Here is a 13,576-nt window from a genome sequence, read left to right as displayed (position 1 = left end):
GATCCCCCCCTCATTCCTCTGAACTCCAGCGAGAACAATCTCAACCTAGTCAATCTCTCCTCATATGACAGTCCCGCCATCCCTGGAATCAGTCTGGTAAACCTCAAGAGCAAGAACATCCTTCCTCAGAGAAGGAGACCAAAATTGCATCCAATACTCCAGGTGTGGTAAAATAGGGCTGAGTCAGCATGGCTTCGTCAAGGGGAGGTTTTGTCTGACAACTCTGTCAGAGTTCTTTGAAGAAGCAACAAGGATGTTAGACAAAGGAGAACCAGTGGACGTGATTTATTTAGATTTCCAGAAGGCCTTTGACAAGGTGCCGAATAGGAGACTGTTAAATAAGTGAAGAGCTCATGGTGTTAAGGGTAAGATCCAGGCATGGATAGAGGATTGGCTGACTGGTAGAAGGCAGAGAGTGGGGATAAAGGGGTCTTTTTCAGGATGGCAGCCGGTGACTAGTGGTGTGCCTCAGGGGTCTGTGCTGGGACCACAACATTTTGCAATATACCATAGATTATCATAGAATTTACAGTGCAGAAGGAGGCCATTCGGCCCATCGAGTCTGCACCGGCTCTTGGAAAGAGCACCCTACCCAAGGTCAACACCTCCACCCTATCACCATAACCCAGTAACCCCACCCAACACTCAGGGCAATTTTGGACACTAAGGGCAATTTATCATGGCCAATCCACCTAACCTCATTTTGGACTGTGGGAGGAAACCGGAGCACCCGGAGGAAACCCACGCACACACGGGGAGGATGTGCAGACTCCGCACAGACAGTGACCCAAGCCGGAATCGAACCTGGGATCCTGGAGCTGTGCAGCAATTGTGCTATCCACAATGCTACCGTGCTGCCCGTGGGTTCAGGGTGAGCATTAACGATCTGGAAGAAGGAACTGAAGGCACTGTTGCTAAGTTTGCAGATTATACAAAGATCTGTAGAGGGACAGGTAGTATTGAGGAAGCAGGGGGGCTGCAGACGGACTTGGACAGGCTAGGAGAGTGGGCAAAGAAGTGGCAGATGAAATACAATGTGGAAGAGAAAGGTTATGCACTTTGGAAGGAGAAGTGGAGGCATAGACTATTTTCTAAACGGGGAGATGCTTCGGAAATCAGAAGCACAAAGGGACTTGGGAGTCCTTGTTCACGATTCTCTTAAGGTTAACGCGCAGGTTCAGTCGGCAGTTAGGAAGGCAAATGCAATGTTCGCATTCTTGTCGAGAAGGCTAGAATACAAGACCATTGTTGTGCTTTTGAGGCTGTTTAAGGCTCTGGTCAGATCCCATTTTGAATATAGTGAGCAGTTTGGGGCCCCGTATCTAAGGGAGGATGTGTTGGTCTTCGAAAGGGTCCAGAGGAGGTTCACAAGAATGATCCCTGGAATGAACAGCTTGTCGTATGAGGAAGGGTAGAAAGACTCTGGGTCTGTACTCGTTAGAGTTTAGAAGGATGAGGTGGGTATCTGATTGAAACTTACAGGATACTGCAAGGCCTGGATAGAGTGGACACCTAGAGGATATTTCCACTTGTAGGAGAAACTAGAACCAGAGGACACAATCTCAGATAAAGGGCCGATCCTTTAAAACAGAGATGAGGAGGAATTTCTTCAGCCAGAGGGTGGTGAATCTGTGGAACTCTTTGCCGCAGAAGGCTGTGGAGGCCAAATCACCGAGTGTCTTTAAGACAGAGATAGATAGGTTCTTGATCAATAAGGGGATCAGGGGTTATGGGGAGAAGGCAGGAGAATGGGGGTGAGAAAAATATCAGACATGTTGAATGGCGGAGCAGACTCGATGGGCCGAGTGGCCTAATTCTGCTCCTATGCCTTTTGGGCTGAATAACAGAAAGGATGCTGTCCACACAAACACCATCAGTCCCATCTCTAGATAACAGAATGTTTCAGCGATATCCTTCACTCCAGGGTGACCATTCATTGATTCAGTTCCCATTGTCAGCTATTTGATTTAAGTGGGTTCAGGGTGAGCGTAAAGACAACATTTCAGTGACTCGAACACCTGGAACTATTTAATGTCGAAAGTAAATTATTCCCACTCTAAATCTGATGCACTCCTCAAACTAAGAAAACATTTTGAATGATTGGAACATCAGAAAACTCAGAGCCTGCAGCTGATACAAAGACATCACTCTCAGAGAGCAGCAAATATATATTCAGCTGTGAAAACTAATACCCGTCTCTAACTGATACCGCTCTCCATCTGATACACGCACTTAAACTGGGCCGGAGGCAAGTTGCGATGTGGGGGAACAGAGAGCTGGTCTGTGAGTTGTGCTGATAGAAGATAGGGTGAGAGAGAAAGAGAGTGAGAGAGGAAAGAGGGTGATAGAGAAAGAAGGTGATAGGTTAAAGAAGATGTAAGAGAAGGTGGGTGATCGAGTAAGATGGTGAGAGATAAAGAGGGGGAGCGTGAATAAGGGTGAAGGAGAAGAAGGGTGAAAGAAACTGTGGGTTCTGAGGATGAGAGTGAGAGAGAAAGAGGGCGAGAGAGAAAGGGGGTGGGAGAGGAAGAGAGTGAACGAGAAACAGGGTGAGAAAGAATGAGGGTGAGAAAGAGGGGGAGTGAGAAAGAGGCTGAGAGAGAAAGAGCGGGAGAGAGAAAGAGGGTCAATGTGAAAGAGGGTGAGAGAGAAAGAGTGTGAGAGAGAAAGAGGAGGAGTGAGAAAGAGGGTGAGAGGGAAAGAGGGTGAGAGAGAAAGAGGGTGAGAGAGATAGAGGGTGAGAGGAAGAGGGGGAGTGAGAAAGAGGGTGGGAGAGAAAGAGTGTGACAGAGAAAGAAGGTGAGAGAGAAAGAGGGTGAGAGAGAAAGAGGCTGAGAAGGAAAGAGTGAGAGAGAAAGAGAGTGGGAGAGAAAGAGGGTGAGTGAGAAAGAGGGTGAGAGAGAAAGAGGGTGAGAGAGAAAGAGGGTGAGTGAGAAAGAGGGTGAGTGAGAAAGAGGGTGAGTGAGAAAGAGGGTGCGACAGAAAGAGAAAGGGAAAGAATTAGAGTGAAAGAGAGAGGGAATGAGAGAGAATGTGTGAGACAGAAAGAGTCAGAGAGAATCAGTCAGAGATAAAGACTTACAGAGAGAACGAAGATGAGAGCAAAAGAGGGTGGGAGAGAAAGAGGGTGGGAGAGAAAGAGGGTGAGAGAGAAAGAGAGTGAGAGAGAAAGCGGGTGACAGAGAAAGAGGGTGCGAGAGAAAGAGAGGGGGAGAGAGAGAGGGGGAGAGAAAGAGAGCGAATGAATGAAAGAGAAATGGGGTGAGAGAAATATGGGTGAGCGAGGAGGGTGAGAGATAAAGAGGGTGATATATAAAGGGGGCGAGAGAGAAATGTGGGCGAGAGAGAAAGAGAGTGGGAGAGAAAGAGGATGAGAAAGAAATGTGGGTGAGAGAGATAGAGGGTGAGAGAGAAAGAGGAGGAGTGGGAAAGAGGGTGGGAGAGAAAGAGTGTGACAGAGAAAGAAGGTGAGAGAGAAATGTGGGTGAGAGAGAGAGGGTGGGAGAGAAAGAGGGGAGAGAAAGCAATGTGGGTGAGAGAGAGGGTAAGAGAGAAAGAGGGGAGAGAAAGTGGGTGAGAGAGAGAGAGGGTGAGAGATAACGAGGGTGAGTGAGAAAGAGGGTGAGAGAGAATTAGAGTGAGAAAGAATGTGTGAGAGACGAATGGGGTGACAGAGAGTGAGAGTGAGAGAGAAATAGAATGAGACAGAATGAGGATTAGAGAGAGAATGAGGGTGGGGAAAATTGAGAGAGGGAGAAAGAGAGTGGGAGAGAAAGAGGGGTTGTGAGAAAGAGAGAGAATGAGTAAAAGGGGAAAGGGATGAGCGAGAAATAATATGAGGGAGAAAGAGGGAGATCGAGTTAGAGGGTGAGAGAGAAAGAGGGTGAGCGAGAAAGAGGATGAGAAAGAAAGATGGTGAGAAAGAGGGTGAGAGATAAAGTGTGTGAGGGAGAAATAAGGTAAGAGAGAAAGAGTCATTGAGAAAGAGGCTGTGAAAGAGGGTGGGAGAAAAAAAGAGCGAGAAAGAGGGAGGGGAAAAAGAATATGAGAGAAAGAGTGTGAAAGAGAAAGAGGGTGAGAGAGAAAGAGGGTGAGCGTGAAAGCGATCGAGACAAAGAGAGTGAGAGAAATAAAGAGAGAAAGAGATTGAGAGACAGAGTATGAGAGAAAGAGAAGGAAAGAGTGAAAGAGAAAGGGGGTGAGAGAGAAAGAGGGTAGGAGAAATAAGGTGAGAGAGAAAGATTGCGAGCAACAAAGAGCGAGGAAGAGTTTGAGAGAAAGTGGGCGATGAGACAAAGAGGGTGAGAGAGAAAGAGAGAATAGAGGTGAGAGACAAATAATATGTTGGAGAAAGAGGGTGGGAGAGAAAGAGTGACAGAGAGGGAGGGAAATAGAGTAAGAGAGAACGAGAGTGAGAGAGAGAGTATGAGGGAAAGAGAAGGAAAGAGTAAAAGAAAAAGAGGGTGAGAGAGAAAGAAGGTGAGAGAGAAAGCGGGTGAGAGAGAAAGAGGGTGAGAGAGAAAGAGGGTGAGAGAGAAAGACTGGGAGAGAAAGAGGGAGGGAGAGAAAGTGGATGAGATAGAAAGAGAGTGAGAGAGAGAGAGGGTGGGAGAGAAAGAGGGTGAGAGAGAAAGAGGGTGAGAGAGAAAGAAGGTGAGAGAGAATGTGAGAAAGAAAGAGGATGGGGGAGTGAGAGGGGGAGAGAGAAAGAAGATGGGAGAGAAACAGGGTGAGAGAAAGAGAGAAAAGAGGTGAGCGACAAATAATATGAGGGAGAAAGAGGGTGAGAGAGAAAGAGGATGAGAGAGAGAGGGAGAGAAAGAGGGTAAGAGACAGAGGGTGAGAGAGAAAGAGGGTGAGTGATAAAGAGGGTGAGAGAGAAAGAGGGTGAGAGAGAAAGAGGGTGAGAGAGAAAGAGGGTGAGTGAGAAAGAGAGTGAGAGAGAAAGATGGTGAGTAAGAAAGAGAGTGAGAGAGAAAGAGGGTGAGAGAGAAATAAGATGAGGGAGAAAGAGCGTGAGGATGAAAGAGTGTGTGACAGAAAAGAAAGGGAAAGAATTAGAGTGACAGAAAGAGGGAATGAAATAGAATGTGTGAGACAGAGTCTGAGAGAGAATCAGTGACAGATAAAGAGGTACAGAGAGAACGAAGATGGGAGCGAAAGAGGGTGTGAGAGAGAGGGTGAGAGAGAAAGAGGATGAGGGAGAAAGAGGGTGAGGATGAAAGAGTGTAAGTGAGAAAGAGGGTGAGAGAGAAAGAGGGTGAGAGAGAAAGAGGGTGAGAGAGAAAGAGGGTGAGAGAGAAAGAGGATGAGGGAGAAAGCGTGAGGATGAAAGAGGGTGAGAGAGAAAGAGGCTGAGAGAAAGAGGCTGAGAGAGAAAGAGCGTGAGAGAGAGGAGGGTAGGAGAGGAAGAGGGTGAAAGAGAAAGAGGGTGGGAGAAAGAGGGTGAGAGAAAGAGGGTGCGAGAGAAAGAGGGTGAGAGAGAATGAGGGTGAGAAAGAAAGAGGGTGAGTGAAAAAGAGAGTAAGTGGGTGAGAAAGAAGAGGGTGAGAGAGAAAGAGGGTGTGAGAGAAAGAGGGTGCATGAGAAAGAAAGATGGTGAGAGATAAAGAGAGTGGGAGACAAAGAGGGTGAGCGAGAAAGAGGGTGAGCGAGAAAGAGGGTGAGAGAGAAAGAGGGTGATGTTGATCTCCAAATTTCTTTCTCTGTCAGTCTGGCCTCAATAAAAGATGAGACGGATTCGCACATAAACAGAAGTTATTTATTTAGCTTGCAAGCTTGAATCATCTTACAGAAATGTAACAGGACATCCTGCCTCTTACACTCCAGAAAACGACTGACTAAAAGACAAAGAGATCTCTGCAAAATCAATTCAAATGGTATCAAGTTTCACATACTCGACGGACATAGGTCAGCCTAGGTCCCTCCTGACCTGTTCGATCTATTCTGATTGGCTCACTTCCAATCCCTTTCTCTGGCCCCTATCAATGAAGCATCACCCTCATAGACACACCTCTTCCTGCTTTTTCCATGCGGTCTCAAATTCCTTTGTCCCTAACTGCAAAAATCAAAGTGGCTTATTTCTACATTACATTAACTAGTAACTCTAAAGTAACTATTTTATATCACATTCGTCAGTGAGAGGGAAAGAGGGTGAGAGAGAAAGAGGGTGAGAGAGAAAGAGGGTGAGAGAGAAAGAGGGTGAGAGAGAAAGAGGGTGAGAGAGAAAGAGGGTGAGAGAGAAAGAGGGTGAGAGAGAATGCGGGTGAGAAAGAAAGAGGGTGAGTGAAAAAGAGAGTAAGTGGGTGAGAAAGAAGAGGGTGAGAGAGAAAGAGGGTGTGAGAGAAAGAGGGTGCGTGAGAAAGAAAGATGGTGAGAGATAAAGAGAGTGGGAGACAAAGAGGGTGAGCGAGAAAGAGGGTGAGCGAGAAAGGGGGTGAGAGAGAAAGAGGGTGAGAGGGAAAGAGGGTGAGAGAGAAAGAGGGTGAGAAAGAAAGAGGGTGAGAGAGAAAGAGGGTGAGAGAGAAAGAGGGTGAGAGAGAAAGAGGGTGAGAGAGAAAGAGGGTGAGAGAGAAAGAGGGTGAGAGAGAAAGAGGGTGAGAGAGAAAGAGGTTGGGAGAAAGAGGGTGAGAGAAAGAGTGTGCGAGAGAAAGAGGGTGAGAGAGAAAGAGGGTGCGTGAGAAAGAGGGTGAGATAGAAAGAGGGTGAGATAGAAAGAGGGTGAGAGAGAAAGATGGTGAGAGATCAAGTTTGTGAGGGAGAAATAAGTGAGAGAGAAAGTGTCAAAGAGAAAGAGGGTGACAAAGAGAGTGGGAGAAAAAAGAGCGAGGAAGAGGGAGGGGGAAAAGAATATCAGATAGAAAGAGTGTGAGAGAGAAAGAGGGTGAGAGTGAAAGCGAGCGAGAGAAAGAGAGTGAGAGAAATCGTGTAAGAGAGAAAGAGAGTGAGAGAGAGAGTATGAGAGAAAGATAAGGAAAGAGTGAAACAGAAAGGGGGTGAGAGAGATAGAGGGTGAGCGAGAAAGAGGGAGGGAGAGAAAGAAAGTGAGAAAGATTTTGAGTGAGAAAGAGAGAGAAAGAGGGTGAGAGAGAAAGGGGGAGGTAGAGAAAGATGATGAGAAGGAGGCTGAGAGATAAAGTGTGCGAGAGAGAAATAAGGTGAGAGAGAAAGAGCGTCAAAGAGAAAGAGGGTGGGATAGAGGGAGTGGGAAAAATATGAGAGAGAAGGAGTGAGAAAGTGGGTGAGGGAGAAAGAGGGTGAGAGTGAAAGAGAGCGAGTGAAAGAGAGTGAGAGCAAGAGAGAAAGAGGGTGAGAGACAGAATATGAGAGAAAGAGAGGGAAAGAGTGAAAGAAAAGGGGGTGAGAGAGAAAGAGGGTGAGCGAGAAAGAGGGAGGGAGAGAATGAAGGTGGAAGAGAAAGATTGTGAGCGAGAAAGAGGGTGAGAGAAAGAGGGGGATGAGAGAAACAGAGTGAGAGAGAAAGAGGGTGAGAGAGAAAGAGAGGTTAGAGCTGAGAGACAAATAATATGTGGGAGAAAGAGGGTGAGAGAGAAAGAGGGTGAGAGATAACGAGGGTGAGTGAGAAAGAGGGTGAGAGAGAATTTGAGTGAGAAAGAATGTGTGAGAGACGAATGGGGTGACAGAGAGTGAGAGTGAGAGAGAAATAGAATGAGACAGAATGAAGATTAGAGAGAGAATAAGGGTGGGGAAAATTGAGAGAGAGGGAGAAAGAGAGTGGGAGAGAAAGAGGGGTTGTGAGAAAGAGAGAGAATAGGTAAAAGGGGAAAGGGATGAGCGAGAAATAATATGAGGGAGAAAGAGATAAATAGAGTTAGAGGGTGAGAGAGAAAGAGGGTGAGCGAGAAAGAGGATGAGAAAGAAGGATGGTGAGAAAGAGGGTGAGAGATAAAGTGTGTGAGGGAGAAATAAGGTAAGAGAGAAAGAGTCATAGAGAAAGAGGCTGTGAAAGAGGGTGGGAGAAAAAAAGAGCGAGAAAGAGGGAGGGGAAAAAGAATATGAGAGAAAGAGTGTGAGAGAGAAAGAGGGTGAGAGAGAAAGAGGGTGAGCGTGAAAGCGATCGAGACAAAGAGATGAGGGAGAAAGAGGATGAGGGAGAAAGAGCGTGAGGATGAAAGAGGGTGAGAGAGAAAGAGGCTGAGAGAAAGAGGCTGAGAGAGAAAGAGCGTGAGAGAGAAGGAGGGTAGGAGAGGAAGAGGGTGAGAGAGAAAGAGGGTGAGAGAAAGAGGGTGCGAGAGAAAGAGGGTGAGAAAGAAAGAGGGTGAGTAAAAACCAGAGTGAGTAACTGGGTGAGAAAGAAGAGGGAGAGAGAGAAAGAGGGTGAGAGAGAAAGAGGGTGCTTGAGAAAGAGGTGAGAAAGAAAGAGGGTGAGTGAAAAAGAGGGTGAGAAATAGGGTGAGAGAGAAAGAGGATGAGGGAGAAAGAGGGTGAGAGAGAAAGAGGATGAGGGAGATTGAGCGTGAGAATGAAAGAGGGTGAGAGAGAAAGAGGGTGAGAGAGAAAGAGGCTGAGAGAAAGAGGGTGAGCGTGAAAGCGATCGAGACAAAGAGAGTGAGAGAAATAAAGAGAGAAAGAGATTGAGAGACAGAGTATGAGAGAAAGAGAAGGAAAGAGTGAAAGAGAAAGGGGGTGAGAAAGAAAGAGGGTAGGAGAAATAAGGTGAGAGAGAAAGATTGCGAGCGACAAAGAGCGAGGAAGAGTTTGAGAGAAAGTGGGCGATGAGACAAAGAGGGTGAGAGAGAAAGAGAGAATAGAGGTGAGAGACAAATAATATGTTGGAGAAAGAGGGTGGGAGAGAAAGAGTGACAGAGAGAGGGAGGGAAATAGAGTAAGAGAGAACGAGAGTGAGAGAGTATGAGGGAAAGAGAAGGAAAGAGTAAAACAAAAAGAGGGTGAGAGAGAAAGAGGGTGAGAGAGAAAGAGGGTGAGAGAGAAAGAGGGTGAAAGAGAAAATGTGGGAGAGAAAGAGGGAGGGCGAGAAAGTGGATGAGATAGAAAGAGAGTGAGAGAGAGAGAGAGGGTGGGAGAGAAAGAGGGTGAGAGAGAAAGAGGGTGAGAGAGAAAGAAGGTGAGAGAGAGAATGTGAGAGAGAAAGAGGGTGGGGGAGTGAGAGGGGGAGACAGAAAGAAGATGGGAGAGAAACAGGGTGAGAGAAAGAGAGAAAAGAGGTGAGCGATAAATAATGAGGGAGAAAGAGGGTGAGAGAGAAAGAGGATGAGAGAGAGGGAGAGAACGAGGTGAGAGAGACAGAGGGTGAGAGAGAAAGAGGGTGAGAGAGAGGGTGAGTGAGAAAGAGAGTGAGAGAGAAAGATGGTGAGTGAGAAAGAGAGTGAGACAGAGTGTGAGAGAGAAAGAGGATGAGGGAGAAAGAGTGTGTGACAGAAAGGAAAGGGAAATAATTAGAGTGACAGAAAGAGGGAATGAAATAGAATGTGTGAGACAGAGTCTGAGAGAGAATCAGTGACAGATATAGAGGTGCAGAGAGAATGAAGATGGGAGCGAAAGAGGGTGTGAGAGAGAGGGTGAGAGAGAAAGAGGATGAGGGAGAAAGGGGGTGAGGATGAAAGAGTGTAAGTGAGAAAGAGGGTGAGAGAGAAAGGGTGAGAGAAAAAGAGGATGAGGGAGAAAGAGGATGAAGGAGAAAGAGGATGAGGGAGAAAGAGGGTGAGAGAGAAAGAGGCTGAGAGAAAGAGGCTGAGAGAGAAAGAGCGTGAGAGAGAAGGAGGGTAGGAGAGGAAGAGGGTGAGAGAGAAAGAGGGTGAGAGAAAGAGGGTGCGAGCGAAAGAGGGTGAGAAAGAAAGAGGGTGAGCGAGAAAGTGGATGAGAAAGAAATATGGTGAGAAAGAGGGTGAGAGATAAAGTGTGTGAGGGAGAAATAAGGTAAGAGAGAAAGAGTCATTGAGAAAGAGGCTGTGAAAGAGGGTGGGAGAAAAAAAGAGCGAGAAAGAGGGAGGGGAAAAAGAATATGAGAGAAAGAGTGTGAAAGAGAAAGAGGGTGAGAGAGAAAGAGGGTGAGCGTGAAAGCGATCGAGACAAAGAGAGTGAGAGAAATAAAGAGAGAAAGAGATTGAGAGACAGAGTATGAGAGAAAGAGAAGGAAAGAGTGAAAGAGAAAGGGGGTGAGAGAGAAAGAGGGTAGGAGAAATAAGGTGAGAGAGAAAGATTGCGAGCAACAAAGAGCGAGGAAGAGTTTGAGAGAAAGTGGGCGATGAGACAAAGAGGGTGAGAGAGAAAGAGAGAATAGAGGTGAGAGACAAATAATATGTTGGAGAAAGAGGGTGGGAGAGAAAGAGTGACAGAGAGGGAGGGAAATAGAGTAAGAGAGAACGAGAGTGAGAGAGAGAGTATGAGGGAAAGAGAAGGAAAGAGTAAAAGAAAAAGAGGGTGAGAGAGAAAGAAGGTGAGAGAGAAAGCGGGTGAGAGAGAAAGAGGGTGAGAGAGAAAGAGGGTGAGAGAGAAAGACTGGGAGAGAAAGAGGGAGTGAGAGAAAGTGGATGAGATAGAAAGAGAGTGAGAGAGAGAGAGGGTGGGAGAGAAAGAGGGTGAGAGAGAAAGAGGGTGAGAGAGAAAGAAGGTGAGAGAGAATGTGAGAAAGAAAGAGGATGGGGGAGTGAGAGGGGGAGAGAGAAAGAAGATGGGAGAGAAACAGGGTGAGAGAAAGAGAGAAAAGAGGTGAGCGACAAATAATATGAGGGAGAAAGAGGGTGAGAGAGAAAGAGGATGAGAGAGAGAGGGAGAGAAAGAGGGTAAGAGACAGAGGGTGAGAGAGAAAGAGGGTGAGTGATAAAGAGGGTGAGAGAGAAAGAGGGTGAGAGAGAAAGAGGGTGAGAGAGAAAGAGGGTGAGTGAGAAAGAGAGTGAGAGAGAAAGATGGTGAGTAAGAAAGAGAGTGAGAGAGAAAGAGGGTGAGAGAGAAATAAGATGAGGGAGAAAGAGCGTGAGGATGAAAGAGTGTGTGACAGAAAAGAAAGGGAAAGAATTAGAGTGACAGAAAGAGGGAATGAAATAGAATGTGTGAGACAGAGTCTGAGAGAGAATCAGTGACAGATAAAGAGGTACAGAGAGAACGAAGATGGGAGCGAAAGAGGGTGTGAGAGAGAGGGTGAGAGAGAAAGAGGATGAGGGAGAAAGAGGGTGAGGATGAAAGAGTGTAAGTGAGAAAGAGGGTGAGAGAGAAAGAGGGTGAGAGAGAAAGAGGGTGAGAGAGAAAGAGGGTGAGAGAGAAAGAGGATGAGGGAGAAAGCGTGAGGATGAAAGAGGGTGAGAGAGAAAGAGGCTGAGAGAAAGAGGCTGAGAGAGAAAGAGCGTGAGAGAGAGGAGGGTAGGAGAGGAAGAGGGTGAAAGAGAAAGAGGGTGGGAGAAAGAGGGTGAGAGAAAGAGGGTGCGAGAGAAAGAGGGTGAGAGAGAATGAGGGTGAGAAAGAAAGAGGGTGAGTGAAAAAGAGAGTAAGTGGGTGAGAAAGAAGAGGGTGAGAGAGAAAGAGGGTGTGAGAGAAAGAGGGTGCATGAGAAAGAAAGATGGTGAGAGATAAAGAGAGTGGGAGACAAAGAGGGTGAGCGAGAAAGAGGGTGAGCGAGAAAGAGGGTGAGAGACAAAGAGGGTGAGAGGGAAAGAGGGTGAGAGAGAAAGAGGGTGAGAGAGAAAGAGGGTGAGAGAGAAAGAGGGTGAGAGAGAAAGAGGGTGAGAGAGAAAGAGGGTGAGAGAGAATGAGGGTGAGAAAGAAAGAGGGTGAGTGAAAAAGAGAGTAAGTGGGTGAGAAAGAAGAGGGTGAGAGAGAAAGAGGGTGTGAGAGAAAGAGGGTGCGTGAGAAAGAAAGATGGTGAGAGATAAAGAGAGTGGGAGACAAAGAGGGTGAGCGAGAAAGAGGGTGAGCGAGAAAGGGGGTGAGAGAGAAAGAGGGTGAGAGGGAAAGAGGGTGAGAGAGAAAGAGGGTGAGAGAGAAAGAGGGTGAGAGAGAAAGAGGGTGAGAGAGAAAGAGGGTGAGAGAGAAAGAGGGTGAGAGAGAAAGAGGGTGAGAGAGAAAGAGGTTGGGAGAAAGAGGGTGAGAGAAAGAGTGTGCGAGAGAAAGAGGGTGAGAGAGAAAGAGGGTGCGTGAGAAAGAGGGTGAGATAGAAAGAGGGTGAGATAGAAAGAGGGTGAGAGAGAAAGATGGTGAGAGATCAAGTTTGTGAGGGAGAAATAAGTGAGAGAGAAAGTGTCAAAGAGAAAGAGGGTGACAAAGAGAGTGGGAGAAAAAAGAGCGAGGAAGAGGGAGGGGGGAAAGAATATCAGATAGAAAGAGTGTGAGAGAGAAAGAGGGTGAGAGTGAAAGCGAGCGAGAGAAAGAGAGTGAGAGAAATCGTGTAAGAGAGAAAGAGAGTGAGAGAGAGAGTATGAGAGAAAGATAAGGAAAGAGTGAAACAGAAAGGGGGTGAGAGAGATAGAGGGTGAGCGAGAAAGAGGGAGGGAGAGAAAGAAAGTGAGAAAGATTTTGAGTGAGAAAGAGAGAGAAAGAGGGTGAGAGAGAAAGGGGGAGGTAGAGAAAGATGATGAGAAGGAGGCTGAGAGATAAAGTGTGCGAGAGAGAAATAAGGTGAGAGAGAAAGAGCGTCAAAGAGAAAGAGGGTGGGATAGAGGGAGTGGGAAAAATATGAGAGAGGAGTGAGAGAGAAAGTGGGTGAGGGAGAAAGAGGGTGAGAGTGAAAGAGAGCGAGTGAAAGAGAGTGAGAGCAAGAGAGAAAGAGGGTGAGAGACAGAATATGAGAGAAAGAGAGGGAAAGAGTGAAAGAAAAGGGGGTGAGAGAGAAAGAGGGTGAGCGAGAAAGAGGGAGGGAGAGAATGAAGGTGGAAGAGAAAGATTGTGAGCGAGAAAGAGGGTGAGAGAAAGAGGGGATGAGAGAAACAGAGTGAGAGAGAAAGAGGGTGAGAGAGAAAGAGAGGTTAGAGCTGAGAGACAAATAATATGTGGGAGAAAGAGGGTGAGAGAGAAAGAGGGTGAGAGATAACGAGGGTGAGTGAGAAAGAGGGTGAGAGAGAATTTGAATGAGAAAGAATGTGTGAGAGACGAATGGGGTGACAGAGAGTGAGAGTGAGAGAGAAATAGAATGAGACAGAATGAAGATTAGAGAGAGAATAAGGGTGGGGAAAATTGAGAGAGAGGGAGAAAGGGAGTGGGAGAGAAAGAGGGGTTGTGAGAAAGAGAGAGAATGAGTAAAAGGGGAAAGGGATGAGCGAGAAATAATATGAGGGAGAAAGAGATAGATAGAGTTAGAGGGTGAGAGAGAAAGAGGGTGAGCGAGAAAGAGGATGAGAAAGAAGGATGGTGAGAAAGAGGGTGAGAGATAAAGTGTGTGAGGGAGAAATAAGGTAAGAGAGAAAGAGTCATAGAGAAAGAGGCTGTGAAAGAGGGTGGGAGAAAAAAAGAGCGAGAAAGAGGGAGGGGAAAAAGAATATGAGAGAAAGAGTGTGAGAGAGAAAGAGGGTGAGAGAGAAAGAGGGTGAGCGTGAAAGCGATCGAGACAAAGATGAGGGAGAAAGAGGATGAGGGAGAAAGAGCGTGAGGATGAAAGAGGGTGAGAGAG

This window comes from Scyliorhinus torazame, chromosome 20 (genome assembly GCF_047496885.1).
Source record: "Scyliorhinus torazame isolate Kashiwa2021f chromosome 20, sScyTor2.1, whole genome shotgun sequence".
Lineage (NCBI taxonomy): Eukaryota > Metazoa > Chordata > Chondrichthyes > Carcharhiniformes > Scyliorhinidae > Scyliorhinus > Scyliorhinus torazame.
Note: the sequence above shows the minus strand (reverse complement) of the source record.